Genomic DNA, 19,713 nt, shown 5'->3' with positions numbered 1-19,713 from the left:
GCTACGCAGTCCTGGCGCCTGTCCGGAGCCGGGATTCTTAGCACCCTCTGCTGCGTCGCAGGTCTGACCGCCGCCGTGGTCAGTTGCTTCGCAGCTGCTGGGGACTGAGTGCCGGGGTTTGATTGTTGTGTTCTTATAGGTTGTGGCCAAGTACTGCACCAGGGTGGCCAATCCTGCTCTGGTGAGGGAGTGCGTTACCGGTTCTGGTCACCGGGATCAGGCCACACTCCAGGCCTGTTTATGCAATTTTATCAACACGCGGATATTTTTTTTTATCCGGTGGAAAATTGCGTGGCACCGGGATTCGAACCACGGACCTCTTGCACGCGAGGCGGGTGTTCTACCTCTACGCCACCGCTGCACCTGGCGCATCTTCCTCGACGTAGAATTCAACTTGGTTTAACTGCAAATTCCTTTGGGTGTTGTCAAAAATAAAAGTTCTCCTTGTCCAGATGGGGTGTCCCCTTGTCCCATGCTTTCTAGGCTTCGATATCACGAGGGAATGCCATGTTCTTCAGCATATACCAGGCGAACGTTTTTGATGGAAGCATAATTATTATAGGAATCTTCTGGGCAGATAGCGCACTTCTGCCACACTAGATGGATAATGTTCAGAAGCCTTCCAGTTAACAATAATCGGCAGCGTACAAAGATTATGACACGTGTTGGCAAGCATTCTTCACTTGTCACTGATCAAAGAAGGACAACGAAAAGACGTTTGGATGGCCATACGGTCACTTTGTTCACACTAGTGCGAACAAGGTGCGCGCATGGACAACGCTTGGTGTGGTGGTGGAGGAGGAGGAGGAGGAAATAAAGAGAGAAGGCGTCGTGTGATGGCCTGCATGTGGTGTTCGTATACGGGCATCGAAACGTCTTTCGTATTGTCCTTCTTTGCTCAGTGACAACTGACGAATTTCACACTCAAAATATTTTTTTTCTGAGCCGACAGATGTGTTCCGTCATACTACTGAGAACGTAACTAGAATATTGACGCATTTACCCCACAGAAGAGCTCACCTTTCTCGACGCTGGCACTATGCATAGGATTTCTGATGAATGGTTATCACTTCCATTACTGCTAGAATTCAATTCCTCATTTGGGACATGCGCCATAAAGTGAGCTATTACAGAGCTAATTGGTGTAACTTAGTTAGTTAACGCCACACTGTGATTTATTAATGCCCGCCTCCTCAAGCAATCCAAATGATGCGACATAATTGCACTATATACCCCAGAAGATGTTAGTAAGTCAGTTTACACAGAAAAAAAGAAAAGAGCACCTGGTGTAATAGCAGCCGGAAAAATTAGTCAGTCCCGACAACATGGAATATCGTCGGGATGATCTCAGTTCACAAACCCCCGTAACGCCGGGAAATTCATACTCATGATCCAGCCCAGTGAGTCTAATAAACATTGTCCAACAAAGCCTTAAAGAAAGTAGTTGAAGGGAAGCGGCAGTATACTGACTCGAAGTTAAAGTCTGCCAGGTGAAATGTCTCATTTTCGTCCTCGTCCTAGCTCGCTATAGACTCCGTCCTAGATCCCATCCAGTTTTGCACGTACACCGCGAACAAATATGAAAGGTGAAACCGTAGCAGTTTTTTTTCCACATTCGAGGGGCTTTCGACACAGTTCGTGACGCATAAATAGTGACGTATAAGAGTTAGAAAGCGCCTGCTCACTGAATGTCGGTGTAGAAAATAACACAAATCAAGACGGAGTTGGCGCATATGTCGGGCAAATAGGCAGCGCATGTAGGTGGCGCGCCAAATGAAATTATCCGGAACTGAACGGAAAACATAATTAACGAGAAAGCCAGATGTGCGCGCGGCAGATACATGCAATCGAAATTGTCACCGATGCACTTGAACCCTTCTCGGGAACCCACCGTGGTTGCTCAGTGGCTATGGTGTTGGGCTGCTGAGCACGAGGTCGCGGGATCGAATCCCGGCCACGGCGGCCGCATTTCGATGGGGGCGAAATGCGAAAACACCCGTGTGCTTAGATTTAGGCGCACGTTAAAGAACCCCAGGTGGTCAAAATTTCCGGAGTCCTCCACTACGGCGTGCCTCATAATCAGAAAGTGGTTTTGGCACGTAAAACCCCAATTATTATTATTATTATTAACCCTTCTCGGGCTTTAATTTTATTATTAATTTCTAACCTGTTTAAATATCTGAGGTAGTGCCTCAAGCGTTACAGGTACTCACCAGGGTCACTCGCTGCATGGGAATCGTGATTTATATACGGCGGAATCATTCTTAAGTTTCCCGGAATTTTGAAATCGCCTGTGGCAGATAGCATAATTTTTGTCCTTGATCTGAATTAATCCGGACATTACTACCGGGGCAAATCGAAACGCATATTCAACTAATTAACACGAACCCACTAATTAACTTTTAATTAATTAATTTATGCCACATATTGAAATTTACGAATTGAAGCCGGTGAGTTTGCAAGACGTATCCGCTTGAAATGAATCTGCAGGATGAGACCAGTTTTGAGATATAATTTCCCGATGTGTAAGACGAAATACATGGCTGTTCTAGTCACTTTGGTGCATCAATGCATAAAATAGCGCTTTCATAAAAATTTAAGTGGAAAAACAGTGCATTTTCGCAGCGAGTTTGATGGCGCATATCTACAAACTGGTGTCATTCTGGAAATTCATTCTGAGTGAATACGCCTTGCAAGCTCACCAGCTTCAATTCGCAAATTGCAATATGTGCCATAAAGTAAATAATTAAGAAGTTCATTAGTGAATTTTTAAAGCTATTTGAATATGTGCTTTTCCTTTCTTGTGCAGGTAATGTCCGCCTCTCTGAATAATCCAGCTCAAGGACTACAATAATGTCTGCAATAGACAATTATTAAAAATTCCGGAAAACTTAAAAATGAGCACCTCGTGCATAATGTCCGGCGGATGAATCCGTCCTTCGTCGTTGGCAATTTCGGCGAAGTTAGCGTAAGAAAAGCGAAATGCCTTTATAGGTTTCCTCTGTTGTTTATGTATCCAATCTAGCGGCGTCTTTAATGTTGAATGGCATCGCTCATGCAGTCTGCGATTCCACGTTTTAGTGTGGCTTGTTGACGGCTGTTGTGCGAACCAATCTTCATGGCGCAACTATCTCTGCATATCACTTCTATTTTGTGTGGCAGCGTCATTGCATTTGCGGCCAATGCTTCGACGTGCACTTCTGCGTCTTTTTTTTCTTTTTTTGACTCTGCAGGAAATGTCCCTCATGATAGTCGGCTGTGTGCATCCACTGCGGAATCAACGCCTCTCCGAACCCTCTTGTAGTCGTGCCCAGCAACTCTTGTCCCCGATTGTTATTGTGCCATCACTCACTCCATAATTACCGGTCTTCATATGCTTATCCTTCCGCAATTCGATTGACCACCTTTTTCAACGTTAGTCTTTTCTAGGGCTATATTCGTCCGGTGTCCGCGCCAAGGCATTGATTGATAGAGACCGACACCTGTGTGTAAAATGCAGGGAAGCTGCTGGCACCGTTTATCGTGGATGAGCGTGCATATAAACAGCTGAAATCAGTGCCTGCCTGCAGTAAGAGCGACCGTTAAGTCCATCTCTTGGGCACTCTCTTGTCCGGGCATTAAGTATCCAGGAAATACACTGGTGACCTTAAAGCTGGGTTCACACGATGAGCCGGATCGCTGATCCAGTCTAAGGATGAGCATGATGTGGCCGAACTGCAACGAGTCATGCCGCTTGCAACTCATCTGCGGCGTTCTTATGTGCGGCGTTCTTGTGTGCGGTGTGGTCCGGTGACACTGAGCTACGGCATGTTCATCCTTAAGGAGGCGCATTGTCCTACGACGAGCGATCCTCCCAATCTGACATGACGCTCCCAGTGTCACGACGCTCCCAGCTCCCAATCTGACACGACGTGCACACACTGATTATGCATGATTCGACCGAACAAAAAATAATTGTTTCTGATTCGTTGCCTTTTGCCATTAATCCTTTGCTATTGGCCAAAAGGTTTCAGGCTGCTCACCTGTCTGTCACTCGACGTCACGAAACCGCGAAGATCATTGCGTCAAAATGACGTGTGCGCGTTAAAGAGGCATTAGTATGCCGAACAAAACTGATTTTTTTTTTTCTGAATAGCCGGAGACTAACCCGTTCCGAAAGGAATAGAAGGTGGCTGCCGCCGATCGCTCAGGCACTGGCTACTCGCACCTGCCGGAGAGCATGAGTTTATTTGCTTATAAAAAACTTTTTACGTGGCCGTATAACGTTATCAAGCCTTTTTGGCACGTATGCGACATCGCTCTGCTAATGCTTCTTTGCTGAGGATCCATTTTAGAGGCATTTTTAACTGTCCGTTGCATCCCGCCGCGATTTCAGAGAAGCCACCGCAAGCTAAGTATAAGGGAAAGCGGACCAATCACCGACGCCGGCACCTCCTTCTTCAACCAGTTATCTATTTTCAGTGCGCTGGCTCGGCCCCGTCGACACCCTCTCTACATGAGCGTGCTCCTCGCCTCTTGTCATCCAATTAGATAAGAAAAAGCGCTCAATAGGCCACGTTATTTGTTTTGAAAGCAAACAAAAGTGACCTCCTATAATCGAGGAGGGCGTTAGATTGGTCTGTTCAGGCAACCCTGCAGGTGACCGCCCGATGCTTGCGTCAAGTTAACCTCTGCCGTAACCGCCGACGCAAGCATCGGGCGGTCACCCGCAGGGTTGTCTGAACAGACCACTCAAACGCTCTCCTTGTTCATAGGAGGTCACTTTTGTTCGCTTGAAAAACGAATAACATTGTCTACACTGAGCGGATTTTCTTATCTGATTGGCTGACAAGAGGTGAGAAGCGCGCTCAAGTGGAGAGGGATTCGATGGGGCCGAGCCACTGCACTGAATATCGATAGCCGGACGAAGAGGGTGGTGCCGGCGTCTGCGATTGGTCCGCTTTCCCTTACTTAGCTGGCGGTGGCTGGACGAAAATCGCGGCGACAATACAATACAATACAATCTTTAGTGTGCATAAAGGGAAACAAAGTACAGGTAGCAGGCCTACCAAAGCCTCAGAGGGCTTGACTGGCAGTGCCTGTCCATGTGCCTGGTATGCAACGGAAGCTTAAGAATGACACTAAAACGGATCCTCAGCAAAGAATAGTTGGCAGAACGCGCTCCTAAACGTTCTGAAAGTGCTCGAGAATGTTACACGACCATGCAAAAGGTTTTATTATACGCAAATAAACCCATGCTCTCCGGCAGGTGCGAGCAGCCAGTGCCTCAGCTGTCGGCGGCAGCCATCTTTTATTCCTTTCGAAACGGCGCAGCCTGCGGCTATTCAGAAGAAAATTCAGTTTTCTTCGGTATATTAATGCAGCTGTAACGCGTGCACGTCACTTTGACGCGGTGAGTTTTTGCGGTTGTGTGACCTCGCGTGACAGGCAGGTGAAGTGGGTGCAGCCCGAAAACTTTTGACCAATTGCCGAGGGCTAATGGCGAAAAGGCGTTGAATCAGAAATAACTATTTTTCATCTGTTCGGTCAAATCATGCATAGTCAGTGTGCACACGTCATTTCAGATGGGGATCTATCGCGGTTTTCGTGAGGTCGCGTGACAGACAGGTGAAGTGGGGGCGGCCCAAAAAGAGTTTTTACCAATCGCGGAGGGCTGATTGCAGAATTGGAATAGAAAAGTTTGGAATAATTTTACGTTATAGCACCCCTGATCTCAAGAAGATCGTTGAGATAGCACTCAAACCTTGCTACCATGGTGAGATAAAGAGTAACGAAATTCTACAACTCCATTAACTTCCCTGGAAGGGGGCAAATTGGCTTAAACCGGTTGCCCGTTCAGCCTAAAGTGGGCCTGCTGTTGCGAACTCCAGGGCAGCGTATCGTACTGCTGCCGAGTTGTAGCGGCGCCTGCCTATTTGAAGCTCGACCAACGTTACTTATTGGGTAGCGTGGCGTTGTCGGCGGGCTGCAGGCATCCGGTAGACCATGGCGACCGGGCAGGGATGAGACGATTTCTAGTGCGAAACTTGCACGGTTTATTCAAAGGTTGTTGAAAGATGAAGAAGAGAATGAAGTGATCTAAAAAGTACGTTTCGGGGCCCCTTAAATAGGCTCTCTCTACAATCGTGGGAGGGATCTTGCTTCCGTCGACGTCACGTGACCGGCACAGAAAGCCTGCTGCAAGGACGAGGCCGTCCCGCCTCCTGGAATAGTAGACGCTTGTCCGTCTTCCTTGCGCGTTGCTGGTTCGTGGAAGTTCTCCTTTTGGCCGTTCGAGGAACGAGTCCCTCTAATGTCGCACACACACACAAAAGAGGCTTGTACACAGGGGAGGGGGGGCGTATGCTTCCGCCAGACCGGCAGACACTCGAAATGGTCATTGCGAATTAGGAAGTCACGCTTAATTTCGACGAGGCCTGGTGGAAGAAGGTCGGATAGGAGAAAGTTCTTTCTACACGAGGTGCGGGATGCCAACCATAGCAGGCCAAGTCACGCCTCATTTCGACGAGGCAGGGTGAGAGAAGGTCGGTTGAAATTCCTTTCTCCACGTGGTGCCAGACGCCAACCCTAACACTGCCTAGGTAGTCTATAGCCTATAGGTGCTGCCATGTCAGGCGATTACTTATTTTCGGTTACATCAATGCAACGGAAGTCTGCGGCAGACCTCGACAAGAACCGTCCTGCGGTAAAAGAAGGGTGAACGATGGAGGTGCTGAGTTCTTTGACACTGTTTTTGCATTGTTTGCTGTAAATTCCTTAAAGATGTTATACCGTTATACGGCATCGAAGCCTTTTCGACGCTACGTTTACTGTTCCCTGCAACGTATGAACTTACTTACATGTTGCAACCAAATTACCTTACGAAGCAAAAACGAAGAATGTCACGTTCACTCTAGTCGCTGCATATGCATTTGTGATTGCCTTGCTATCTAATACCACGGGCGCTCTGATTCTCTCCAGAGGTTATGACGCCCATCCCAAACTCTGAAGCGTTTGGAGACTTATTCCGAGAGAAAAATACGATAGTAGCACTTGGCTTGGATCAGTAGCTTTGCTGTCTAAAAAAATGAAAGTCCCACATTTTTACCGGGATTAACCCACTGCAGCTGCCTGAATTTGACTCTGGCCTCTCTGTGTTTTTGAAAGAGTGAGAGCAGTAGTTTCTCGGAGATTGCAACCGACGGAAGTGAACACATCCCTTCCTATTAAACAGAATATCGAGAGACAGGTCAAATCAATTTCAAGTGCAGTTAGCTCAACTGACTGGACGACATGCGAGTCAATTATGAAGAAGTTATTTCACGATGGGTCATTCCTCACGTCTGATGAATACAATTCAAAATTCCGTACAAGACGCTATGTTCGCATTTAGGAATTGCCCGAAATAGAAGACTACAAAGGCGAATTGAAAAACAAGAAACAAAAACTTCGAGCAATCAAGCAACGCGCGGAGAGAAGTTACAGGCACACTAAATGTGTCCACCATCTTTGGGTGGCGCATGGGCCTTATTTTTTTCTATGCAGGAGTTGCAACTTGAATTGACGACTTATATAGGCGGGTGATCATTTTAGCTTGACCCTGACGGCATTATAAATACGGCACTTGGAAACCTTGAGCAGATAGCCGGAAGCTACCTCTTTGAGCGATACGAAAATATTGGCCCGAAGAATGGGATCCGTTAGCGTGGAAAATCGGCCACCTGTAGCCCCTATACTCCGACCTTGCAAATATAAGGCCTAGCGTCGTACCGTCTCATCGCTCTGGCAAGTTGCATTGGGCAACTAATGGAATTGATGGTGTTTACGCACCTCGAATGGTGCTTATAGAACATTATGAATCGTACGCATATGCCATGGCGGGCCTCCGATGTGGCCGGGCGTCTATAGATAACGTGGTTTATTTGGTCAGTTCTGTCGAGCAGCAAAAGGATCGAACAATTAAACGTGGCAATATTCTTCCACGCCAGCGGCGTGTACGACAACGTGTAGTGCATAAAGTTACCCTTCATGCGCTGACTGATGTGGGAATACGCGGGGTCATGCCTTTCGTTGGGGACATAGCTATTTGAAGGACCATTTTCGCGCTTATATCGCGGATGAAACGAGATCTTACGACCCAACCGTTCAAGGAATGGTGCATAGCGCAGTGTTAAGCTCCACGTTTTGGAACCTATAAAGCGCTCGTATACATCTCATTCGGTCATCGCCAAGGACAGTCCTGCAGATATCGATCCATACAGATTATACCTACGTCTAGGTAACCGTAGTAGCGCATCCGTAAAAACATTCCGGAGGTTTTATGTGCCAGAACCATTATCTGATTATGAGGCAAGTTGCGCGTATAGTTGAGCACTCGGGAGTAATTTTGACCAGCTGGGGTTCTTTAATGCGCACATAAAAGTCTAAGCATGGGCGTTTTTGCATTTCGACCCCATCGAAATACGGCCTCCGCGACCGGGATCTAACCCTAGAGCTCGAGCTCAGTAGCGCGACGTCCTAGCTACCAGGATAACGCGGCGGGTGCGCGCATCCTAATGCATAGGTATACAAGCGAGGCTGTAAAAGGAGGCTAAACTATACCGTTCTTCCAACCTGACTAAACACGTCTTATAAAATTATTTTCAGAGAAGTGCTACCTCGGTGCATTTGCAGTAGAACCTCGTTATCGTAAACCCGCATATAGTGAACTAAGGTTATAGTGAAACAACAACAACAAACTCGTCTATGTCCACGTTTCTATTACATTCCCAATGTGTTGACCTGCTTCTCACTAATAAGTGCGAACTGGACCCTCTACCAGCCTCTGGCTACGGGTTCCAAAAGCGCTTCTACGACATGCATGATATTTTAAAAGGCAAATGAATGAATGAATGAACGCCGGAATCGAATACACTTCCATAGGCGTCCATGTATTTTTTTCACTCACATAGCGAAGAGTGGTATGGCAAAAAAAACGGATATAGAGAGGGGAAAAAATTCTTTCTTATATCCGAAACAACATCACTAGTCATGCCAACAATGAAAACGAAAATAATAAATAGAAAGAAATACTGCACAAAAATCTGTGACTTCCTAACGGTGACGAAGTGAACAATGGTCGCACTCACGGATGTTTCAAAACACAGTTTCAGTAACTGCAACAATTCGTGCATTCATTGGCTGCCTTGAATTCTTCTAAGGGTGGTCACTGTGTTTGCTTATCGAGGTGCGCTTGTCGAACGGTAATCCGCACGTGTAATGATGGCAGCCCCTCCCTTCCTTTGGTCTTTATCTTGTGCTGTAATCGAACATATCATCTGTTATTGTCCTCGCTACAGCTCCCAGAGACAGTCGCTCTTGACAGCGTTGGCACGCTTCGATGACCGGCCGCTTTCTGAGCAGACAATCTTGCCGGCTGATGCGATCTTCATACCATCAGGCGATGAATGCGCCACTGAGGTTCCTCCGGTCAAGCGAGCCTGCTTGAACAACTGGGACACTCCTGCGTTGCTTTGTCTATGTGCTTTTCCTTGTTTCCCCTCTCCCACTCTTTCATGTTTGTGAGCTTTTCTTCTTTTCTTTCTTTTCCTTTTTTTAAATGTTTGTCTCCCCTTACCCTTTCCCCAGAAAAAAACTGTTTGCTACCCTAAACAGGGTAGCAAACTGGATATCTATCTTGCGGTTAACCTCTCTGTCTTTCTCATCTCTTTTATCTATCTATCTATCTATCTATCTATCTATCTATCTATCTATCTATCTATCTATCTATCTATCTATCTATCTATCTATCTATCTATCTATCTATCTATCTATCTATCTATCTATCTATCTATCTATCTATCTATCTATCTATATTGTGCTGCAACAGTGTCGTGCAGCCTTGGGCCTCATAAAGCGTCTCTACGAGGCTGTCCACTGCTTACGTACACGTGTCAACATTGGATTGACACTGCCACCCAAGTGCACATCATTTCAAAGTGAAGGATTCTGCCTCTTTTCGCCGAGCGTAAGCTGACTTAAGAAATCGACGCTCAGACGATGAAACGCAAGGACATTGCCAAAGAAGTGTAACCTGGGTTTCAATAGAGAACAAATTTTCGCTCTTTTGAACGACAATCAACCTACTGCGTCGAAATTCTTTTATCTAGTTACAGAAAGGCAAAATGTTCACCATTTTACGGCTATAGCGAGGTACGGTTACAGTGAAGTTTTTCCCCGGTTCTAAAGATTTCGCTATAACAGGGTTCTACTGTACACGCAATGCAACGGCGTCAATGGGCAAGCAATCACACACGCATGCCGTTTTTGTGGGGTAATCATAGACCGGTGGTCTACCGCTGACCCCGCATTTGTCATACATGGAACAGAGGCTGACTGCCATTGCACGCACTTTCACATTTTCTGGCGGAAAGTAGTGGTGCGTCGATGCAATCGATGCTTCATGTTTCTAATTCGCAATTCATGGGCTGCTCAAAGTACGGGCAGCCCAAGCTGGATAACACGGGCAACACGAACGTCCGTATATGCTCCAGGATATATATACAAGCCCAAGCCGCCTAATGACGTGTCTTGGCTTTTCTAGGTCGGCATCCTCAGCGGCTACCGCCATCAAATCGCGCTCGATTATCCTATCGCAACGTACGTTGCAGTGAGCGCTCCGAGGATGGATGCTCGACATGTTGTCCGGATACCTTTTCACCCTTTTGACTATTTTGCCGGCGGCGAGGGAATGCGAGAGTTTTCACCTATATTATGCTTGCAGCTTGCCGCGCCCCGATGCCATTCAACTATACACGCTCGCAAAGTGCGATCGTCGCTGCCAACATGCCACTTGCATTCCTCTCGAGTAGGCCTCAATCGCCATTCCAGTCAAGAGGAAGGCGCGCACGTTGTCAGCATCACGAAAATATTGCTTTTACGCGAAGTATATAGCGGCTGCCTGCATGTTTACACCTATGTATCGGCTACTTTCTGCAGTTCATGTGGAAAATCAGTTCCGCGAAAGCACGTAAAAAAGGGGAGGAAGGTTCCTGAAAGAGAAAATTGTCATCCACCCGACTGTAGCACGAAGCTACAATGGAAATGGCTTTCCTTTGTAGCTTAGTGCCACAGTCGGGTGGATGACAATGTTTCCTTCCATCAACCTTCCTCCACCTTGCGGGCTTCCGCGGAACTGATTTCCAATATTCAACCCATATTCAGTTTCCATGCGCTTCGAGTTGTTGATTAATTCCGACTCGCTATGTAGTCTGCTAGCCTCCCGGTTAGCTCAGATGGTAGAGCGACCGCGCCGAAAAAGGCGTTGGTCCCGGGTTCGATATCCGGACCAGGGCGAATTTCTCAAGTGCCAGGCTTTCTTTCTGACAAATCCATATGGATCTCCGCTGAGCTTCGTGCTGTATACAGCCGGGTGGTTGAGAATTTTCCCTTTCTTGCTCCAGCTCAGCCGCCGCAGCATTGAGTGTCCGGGCTAAACCTTTTCAGATTAGATTCAAAACAATCGCATTTGACATTGACGACAGACGTGACGCATGCAGCGCTGCGCACGGCACATTAATTCATCAATCACTAAGCTCCCTAACAATGCTCCATCTTCGGTGACCCCTATAGGCAGCTTTCCAGAGCAGATCTTTGCACTATACCGTGAATACCGCGAACTTGTCGCGAACCTAAGAAATTCACCATCGGCCAGCTGAAGAAAAGGACACAAAGTCCTCCTTAAATGGCTGTCAAATCCGAGCGGTGTCGTTGAAAATGACCGATCAGATACAGCCGTCCGACCTTTCCACGACGGTGTCAACTGTTCAAGATTCAAGATTATGGGGTTTTACGTGCCAAAACCACTTTCTGATTATGAGGCACGCCGTAGTGGAGGACTCCGGAAATTTCGACCGCCTGGGGTTCTTTAACGTGCACCTAAATCTAAGTACACGGGTGTTTTCGCATTTCGCCCCCATCGAAATGCGGCCGCCGTGGCCGGGATTTGATCCCGCGACCTCGTGCTCAGCAGCCTAACACCATAGCCACTGAGCAACCACGGCGGGTGGTGTCAACTGTGTCAGTATCTCAGTTTCTAAAGCAGACACACTAGGCAAGCTCCGTGCGCTTGCATGAGAGCTGCGACTGACCGACGAAACTCGGCTGACTATTCAGAAATTAGCGCCTTTGTGGATCCCCACATACAGCTCCGCATTCTGTTAGGTTTACCACGGCGTGACATAAATTAGAGTGCCTGGATGCGCGTGGAGAGAGAGCGTGTTTTGTCACCCCATTCTAGGTCGTCTATTGGTTGGAGTGGCGTTCTCGAATACATACTCCTTTTACATGTATGAATGATCTATGGTACCGAATGCGAAGTTTCTGGGTGCACAGATAGAGACAACTGCGTGTGTGCACTGAGTGCTCTCAGTGCTTGCGTTTCAGTGTTTAAAGAACAGTGCTCTCCACCTTGTTTAATACACTAGGCGTCACTCAGCAACCTTCCTCTCACAGACAACAGAATTCTCGGATCTTCGTCCCAACCGACGTCGGTCGGAGTAGCTTTAAAAGCACTACCGCGATCTTTGAAAGTGTCGGAACGGCGTGGCATACTGTGGTGGTTGTCAGGCGCCTTGCCGAGTGCACGAGGACAGTTCGTTTCCGCAACTTCCATTTTGCCCTTTCACCTCATCTTTCCCGCGCTCCTCGTAGCCAACCGGAGATACGTTTTGGCTTAAATTCTCGTCTATTAACATCCATTTCTCTCTCTCTCTCTCTATATATATATATATATATATATATATATATATATATATATATATATATATATATATTTGCTCTCTTGCCCGCGATACGCTCCTCATTCTTAGGCACCCCTGCTCTCCTACGTCCTTTGCACGGACATGCAGCTCAGGTACAGTCGAGGCCACGCGAAAACATCGGAAAAGCGAGCTTTCGTGTCCAGCACGCGCACTGCCTCCCAATAACAGTAAGTCTGCGCTGCGCGTATGTGTAGCCATCTATGGTGGGTCTCAAGAAAACGAGCTCTGCACTGTGTGCAGAACTCACGCCCCCAGTGCGGCACCGCCTACGGGCCTTGAGCAGTAAGTGCACGCAGATGAAGCGTGACAGAAACGGGGAGCTTGGACTGCGAGAGGGTTGTTATGCACATTCGCGTGCTGGTAACGACCTCGGCCAACTATATACCATTTTGAAACAGTCGTCGTGCGTAGGCTGCGCAGAAAAAGAACGGTGTCATCCGACCCACGCACGCGCATGCTCTTTCCGCGCGCAAATTGTAACGGCAGGCTACTAGACTGTTACGTTTTGAAAAACAGCTCAGCGGGAGATGAACGTGCGCCGTACGTCTTATTTCCGCGGAGGTATCGCCCGTGGACGAGAGGGGTTACGAGTAAGAAAAACATAACAAGCACATTTTGGTCGCGGGCCAGTTTAATGTGTTCCCCGCGGTGCCAAGAAGTAGGTTTTATTCGACATCTGAACAAAGCTTCTTCGTCTATCTCCTCCTCTTCTTCTGCGCCTTTCTTTGACCAGAAAGCTGCGAATGCGCGGGAGTGCCAAGACTGGTGGTTCCGCGGTGCCGGCGCCGCTCCCTTGTGCTTGAAGTCCGTGGCACTGAAACGATGAGAAACAGACACAAAGACATGAAAATCAACCCGGCATTCTGGAATACCGATGCGGCGGGGTCAACGTGCTTCGCAACGACACCGCGTTGTCGGCGCCAAGGCATGGGACTAGCGCTCGTTTCATAGGAGATTGACCGAGTAAAGTGAGGCGATGACCTATTCCGCTGTTGCTAAGATCTTTTTGTCTCGTCTCGGCCAGGTAAATTTCTGTTGGTTTTATTTTACATTTTCCAGCTCTGTGCCCGCTGCCATTTCTCCTCGGGCAAAGGTGGCGAGCTGGGAGTTGCCACTTTGCATTTTTTTACCGAGCTTCATCTCATGATTTAGAATTATGTTAGTGGCGCGTCAATATGGTATGCCGTGTAGTTGCCGCGTAGGACTCTCATAGCGTACCGGTGCCTATAAAGCGAAAATTCATAATTTTGTGAGCGATTTGTCGACTGACTGAAACCAGCATCTCCGAAGCGCTACATGCGAGGCTTTAACCACGCGTGCTACTTAATTTGCAACCTCAATTGCACACTGAATTAGGATGTCTATCTAGTGTAGCTCCGCATATTTTACATTTTGGGCTTTAAAGAAAGGAAGTTTCTATCTCCATTGGGTTAGGAATTGGACGTAACTATGTTTTTCTAGCTCATTTTTGCTTAGGTTTTAAAATGTTTCATCGAAAGCGTTGCCAGTTGTGTTCGAATTTTTAAACTTTATTTTTATGAAGAGCATGATGGAATAAAATCAGTTACAGCTATGTACTCACCTAAATGCGTTTTGCACGTTGTTATTTTGTTTTTGAGGTCACATTTGAAAGAGAACAAAGGTTTGGACGTAGGATTGATGAAAATTAATAAATATTGAAAAAGTTCCTTCTGATCGTAACAAAAATACAGAAATTTTCTGAGCCCTCATACGTTACTTTAGAAGCGTGTTTTTGATCCAGGCTTGCAATGCATGCTCTCATTACTGCGGTCATTTGACCATCTTTCCCCTATCGCCTACTTCTAAAAACTTCCAAACGACAACATTTTATGAGCATTCAGCAGGAGACATGTCAGAATAAGTGCAACCAGTGTTCAAGCAGTGGAAAAGCAAGCGGTCTTCGTTACCACATTTAGTCTAAAAGAAAAATGTTTTCACCTCTAAAGTATTATACTTTGGGTATCAAAACATTTTTCTTTTCCTTTTTTTCATATCACGTTAAGTGACTTTATGAGACCATGGATTGTCTGGGGGGAAACAAGGCTCCTCATTTGTGGCGGTGAGCATGCAGGAAAGCATGGAGATCAGTGACGACACATCCCTAGAGAATGCACTAGTGATGTGCCTATGCCTTTATGGTATGCAATATGTAACATATGCGGCTGCATATGGGCAATTTTTGTGCACCCAACTTAAAGCCAAGAACAAGCAAAGAAATATCATGGGCGCACAGAAGATTAAAGGATTTGTTCACTGCGTTGAGCATTTAAATCAAGCTGATATAAAGACTTAGGCTTTCTCAGCGATATGAAAACGCTTTAACTCTCTAACGCTCTGACTTTTTGTTTTTAGCATGAACGTTTCATTCTATCAAATTTGGTGGGAATGAATATCATGAAGAAAGGATTTACCCCAGGAAGAAATACGTGTGTAATACTTTTTTCGCTGCCTAGAATATTCGTGTTTCATAGAGAAAGAGGCCAGTGAAAAAGAATTTGGCCAAGTATTTTGGGCCAACAATCGGAGAAAGAGTGCATTACCATGATGATTTTAATGCGGGAAATTCTGTCCTGACGTCCCTAGCCTGCACAAGGCTTGCTATCTTCCGTGGCGCCGCGAAGTACGGTTGAGAGGACATTCGTCCTTTTTGTGCGATTACCCCTGTCCTGCGCCAGCCGATTCCAACTAGCACCCGCAAATTTCCTGATTTCGTCGCACTACCTAGTCTTCTGTCGTCCTCTACTGCGCTTCCCTTCTCTTGGTATTTCTCTCATATTTCTCTCAAAAGCTTCTTTCATATCCGCGATATGAGAGAAGCCGTAGTTGAAAACTGCGTGTTAAATCCGACCACCAGGTACGCGCCTGAATATCTGACACGAGAGTTTGACAGCGATAGCTAATAGAGTTTATTTATTGCAGTTTTCGTGTCGTCCGTCACAGCTATCGTCGTGTTTGCTTGCCACAAATAATCGCCAAAGAAAGAAAACTGCATTTGTCCCCACTAAAGATTCGATCTTAACCTTTAAGGATGAAATTGTCAGCAGTGCGCCAAACCAAGCACCCTTTATGCACCCATCGGAGTGTTGAAATGTTTATAGGGCGTAGAGTGGAACCTGTTTAAAATGTTTAGAGTTCAACTCTATAATGCGGTCCACTGAGTGCAAAAGGTTGCTGCCGAACCGTGGTTTCGACGAAACAGGGCGGCGCATTCGGCATGACTGGCACTGCGAGCCCGCTCAGCCCGATAAGACTTTAAGATAACTTATTCACATCTGCTAGAAAGGAGAAATGAGAGTACATCCAACGCGATAGCGAGGCTCTGTAGGGGCTAATTACCGCGCGCGCGCGCAGGCAGTGATGCATCATTGTCGCACCCAGCAGTAGCCCTTAAAGGTGATTAATACCGGCTTTATCGGAAAGCCCAATCAGCGAAACAGCGAGAGGGACGATAGCTCGTATACTGAAGGCGCTGTCCGTGCCGACAAGTCGCGCGGTTACGTATCACACGCTGCGTGCATTGGAAGGCGTGTCGCGCGAATATCACGAAGAGGCCGCGATTAGTGTGAAGCTAACGAGGAGTATACACACAGCTGCGCGCTGGTCAGCGATTTCGAAGAGGTGCTGTAACTAGCTTGTAATTACAACAACCCTTAATCGCTAATGCTGCTTCTGCGGTGAGACGAGGAGGAAGCGAAAGGAATTGAGAAATGCGTGAACGTTTTTAACTAGCCTATTTTATCATGCACGTTCGAGATTGGTCAAGAAAGTGCGTCGCAGATAAAATAAACGTCGCGGCGAGATGCATCCTATAAATGCATACGCATCTGACCTGCAGTTTCCAGGATATTTTTTTTTTCTTTTCTTTCACTTGCTGCGATAAATCTTGTGGGAAAATTGAAACTCCAAACTTGTTTTTCGCGCCGGCAGCGCCGTGAAACTTGTATAACAGGAATTATGTTTTATTTATTTATTTAGTTAGTTAGTTAGTTAGTTAGTTAGTTAGTTAGTTAGTTAGTTAGTTAGTTAGTTAGTTAGTTAGTTAGTTAGTTAGTTAGTTAGTTAGTTAGTTAGCGTTTCTCGTTTAAATCTCGCTTCATTACTGCACATTTTCGTAATTAACAATGAACTCTGCAGTTCATTACATGCGAAGCGTCTTACTTTATAATACTCCCAGTCAAGACTGATACCGTATTTCTCGGCAACGACACTAATAAATGCAAATACAGATATAGAGAAATAAAGAGAAATAGCGATCGCGGGGCTGCCTTTGAATCACAGAATACAGAATACTGTTGCTGGACATATAGCACTGCGCTATGGAGGGTGGCAAGCTCGGACCCTGTCGACGATGTGCACAACGTGGCTGATCTTGAACTTCTTGCTGACTGACATCGACAGAATGACTACTGCGCCAGTAGAAGAACTGGTTAGAGTCGAAAAGCCGTCTGCATGAATACGAACCCTATTGCAGTAGCAATCGTGCAGTACATGTAGAACGGCTTGATTCAGGGCACAAGTCGGCAAGTTGGCAAACCGCCGCCCACATGAACAAATGGTAGCAGAGATACGATTTCCCTGCCATCGAGCGGTGGGCAGAGGCTACGACAATGTGTTTCAGTGGCTGCCTGGGCGCTGCAACATCAGTGGCAATGAATGTGCCGACAAAGCTGTGTCGGTGAACAAGGTCGGCTGCATCGTGACTGGCGACGAGGAAGCGGCAGGGCGATCTTTATCTCATCGGCAGCGCTCGGCCAGCAGTGTGCATTTTCGCCGTCATCCGACGGGAGTCGACCTTGTCCACCGAACGCACGCTTGAGAGCAGCACTGCGCAAGCGCACCGTCACGTGTCCTTTTTTCATATTTCGCGGGATTTCTTTGCAACCCGGAAAAAAGGACTACGTTAGACGTACCGTCAAGGGAAACAACTCGATCGGTGGTTTCTGAAGGTGCTCTAAAAATCTGCGTATCAAACTTGGGGTCCCCAGCCAATAATTCAAAAGATGGGTGATTAAACTTACTTAATTAGTGAGTTATGGGGAAAACAAAAACAATGTCTGAGTTACTATAGGCTATTGCGAATAGTATGCGTTCGGTTCGATTGGCTTCTGACGCGCCTTTCATGTTTAAATTATTGGCTCAAGTGATGTGGGACACCCTGAATAGTACATCGCTTTGGTCTAAACATCGCCATTTTCGGCTTCGAAAACCTTCTGGCTTCTTATTTTAACATAATCTGTCATCGGAAGTTAATTTTATGGCAATGATTGGCATGGTTTCGGTAATCATTGTGCACCATGCACTGCATGGTGAACCACTAGAAACAACAAAAGAAGCCACTGCCTTCTTTGCCCACGAAACTTCACCAAAATCGCTAAAAGATCCCTAAACTTCCAATAATTCCCAACGACTGCGGTGCTAGAACTAACTTTAGCAGTCCTATAGTGTGAATATGAAACTTTACTCAACGCGACAGCATATCGCCTCAATACCGAGTCCATTGGTATTACTAAAAGGGGCTACGTACAGGAGAAGGTTGAGAAACACTGTACTAAACGAAGCGCTGATACAAGCGCTGTTATCGTTAAAAACGTCATGACATTCACGCAGAATTCCTACCGGATGGCGCTGGCAATTTTTTTTTTTTTTATTTGCAGAGTGAAACAGTCGACGTGCCGGCTATCGTTGGTCCCCCATCGATGAAAAGACCAAAATGCCGCAATTCAAGAAAATAATTAAATTTTGGCCTTTTAACGTGTCAAAACCACGATCAATAATGAGAGGCACGCCAGAGTGTGGGACTTCGAATTAATTTGGACCCCCTGGGGTTAATTAACGTGCATTTAAATCTAAGCACGCAAGCGTTCTTTTTTTTTTTTAATATCAGGCCCTTGGAAACGCGGCCGACGTGAGCGGGCTCAAACCCGCGACCTCGAAGTCAGCAGCGCAACGCTATAACCACTGGAATACCGCGGCGGGTCGCCACAATTTACCACATCTTATTTTTGTTCGATAGACCTCACTCGACTTCAATGCAAAATCAACGCGAATGCGCGTCACTTCAAGCTTCGATGGTCGACAGCACCACCGATGCAGGTAAGCACAGCATGCTGGAGTGACAGCATAACCTGGAAATGATACCTGAGTCCTAGAGAGGACCGGCGACACGTTACGTTTTTTTTTTTTCTTAAGCTTAATTGTAGTATAATAACGCTTAGTATCGCGCCGCCATTACACCATTACATGCCAGCCCCGCTCGCGAAGCGAAGAGTTTATAGACTCATCAGACCAGTGCGCAGCGTAGAAATAAACGACAGCGAGCAACCGCGCACAAAAGTGAGATCGAGCCAGGGGCGCACTCTAGATGCGCGCACAGAGGTCACGTGGTGCACAAGCCCTGGCACGGCGGTGGCGCTGCGCGGGAAAGTGCGACGCCAGCGTGCAAGCACACAGAGGACTGGCTTACGTGATGGATCACCGCAACCTCGCATGAACAGGGGGGGGGGAAAAAAAAAGAGGAAGATACCCAAAGATATTCGAAAGGAAACAATGGCAGCTGTGTGATGAGTACGGAAGTACAGTAAACAGAAAAAAAAGAATAAATGATTAGGCACAAGTCACACGAACAAAGAAAGGAAAAAAAGGTTACGGCCTCAGAACTTCAGCAGTCACTCCCAGTATATAGAGAGGCAGGTTAGTTTGTGGAGAAACAAAAAATATATGGGAAAGGATGGAGGGGTGACTTGAGAGAGGAGTCGAAAAGAGACGTTGCGAGCGACGTGTTATGGAGACGTTACGCGTACGTCACGCTCGGCAACGTCCAACAACGCTTCGATCTGCAATTCTCTCATACATGTTCGGCGTCGCGAGAGTGCGTTGGAGGGCTTCTGCTATAGAGACGTGCGTATCTCTGCAT

At 46.8% G+C, this 19,713-nt stretch overlaps 1 long non-coding RNA gene across 1 annotated transcript in view; it reads right to left on the bottom strand.

Moving 5' to 3' along the window:
- Positions 1-13,400: 13,400 nt before the first annotated feature.
- LOC142575982 (uncharacterized) overlaps positions 13,401-19,713 on the bottom strand; it is a 168,930-nt gene continuing 162,617 nt past the window's right edge. The window contains exon 3 of the long non-coding RNA XR_012826747.1: positions 13,401-13,593. This is a non-coding gene — a long non-coding RNA (uncharacterized LOC142575982). The remainder of the gene's footprint in view (positions 13,594-19,713) is intronic.

Source organism: Dermacentor variabilis, chromosome 1, assembly GCF_050947875.1.
Source record: "Dermacentor variabilis isolate Ectoservices chromosome 1, ASM5094787v1, whole genome shotgun sequence".
NCBI classification, from domain to species: Eukaryota; Metazoa; Arthropoda; class Arachnida; order Ixodida; family Ixodidae; genus Dermacentor; species Dermacentor variabilis.
Note: the sequence above shows the minus strand (reverse complement) of the source record. Positions and strands in the feature narration are given on the sequence as shown.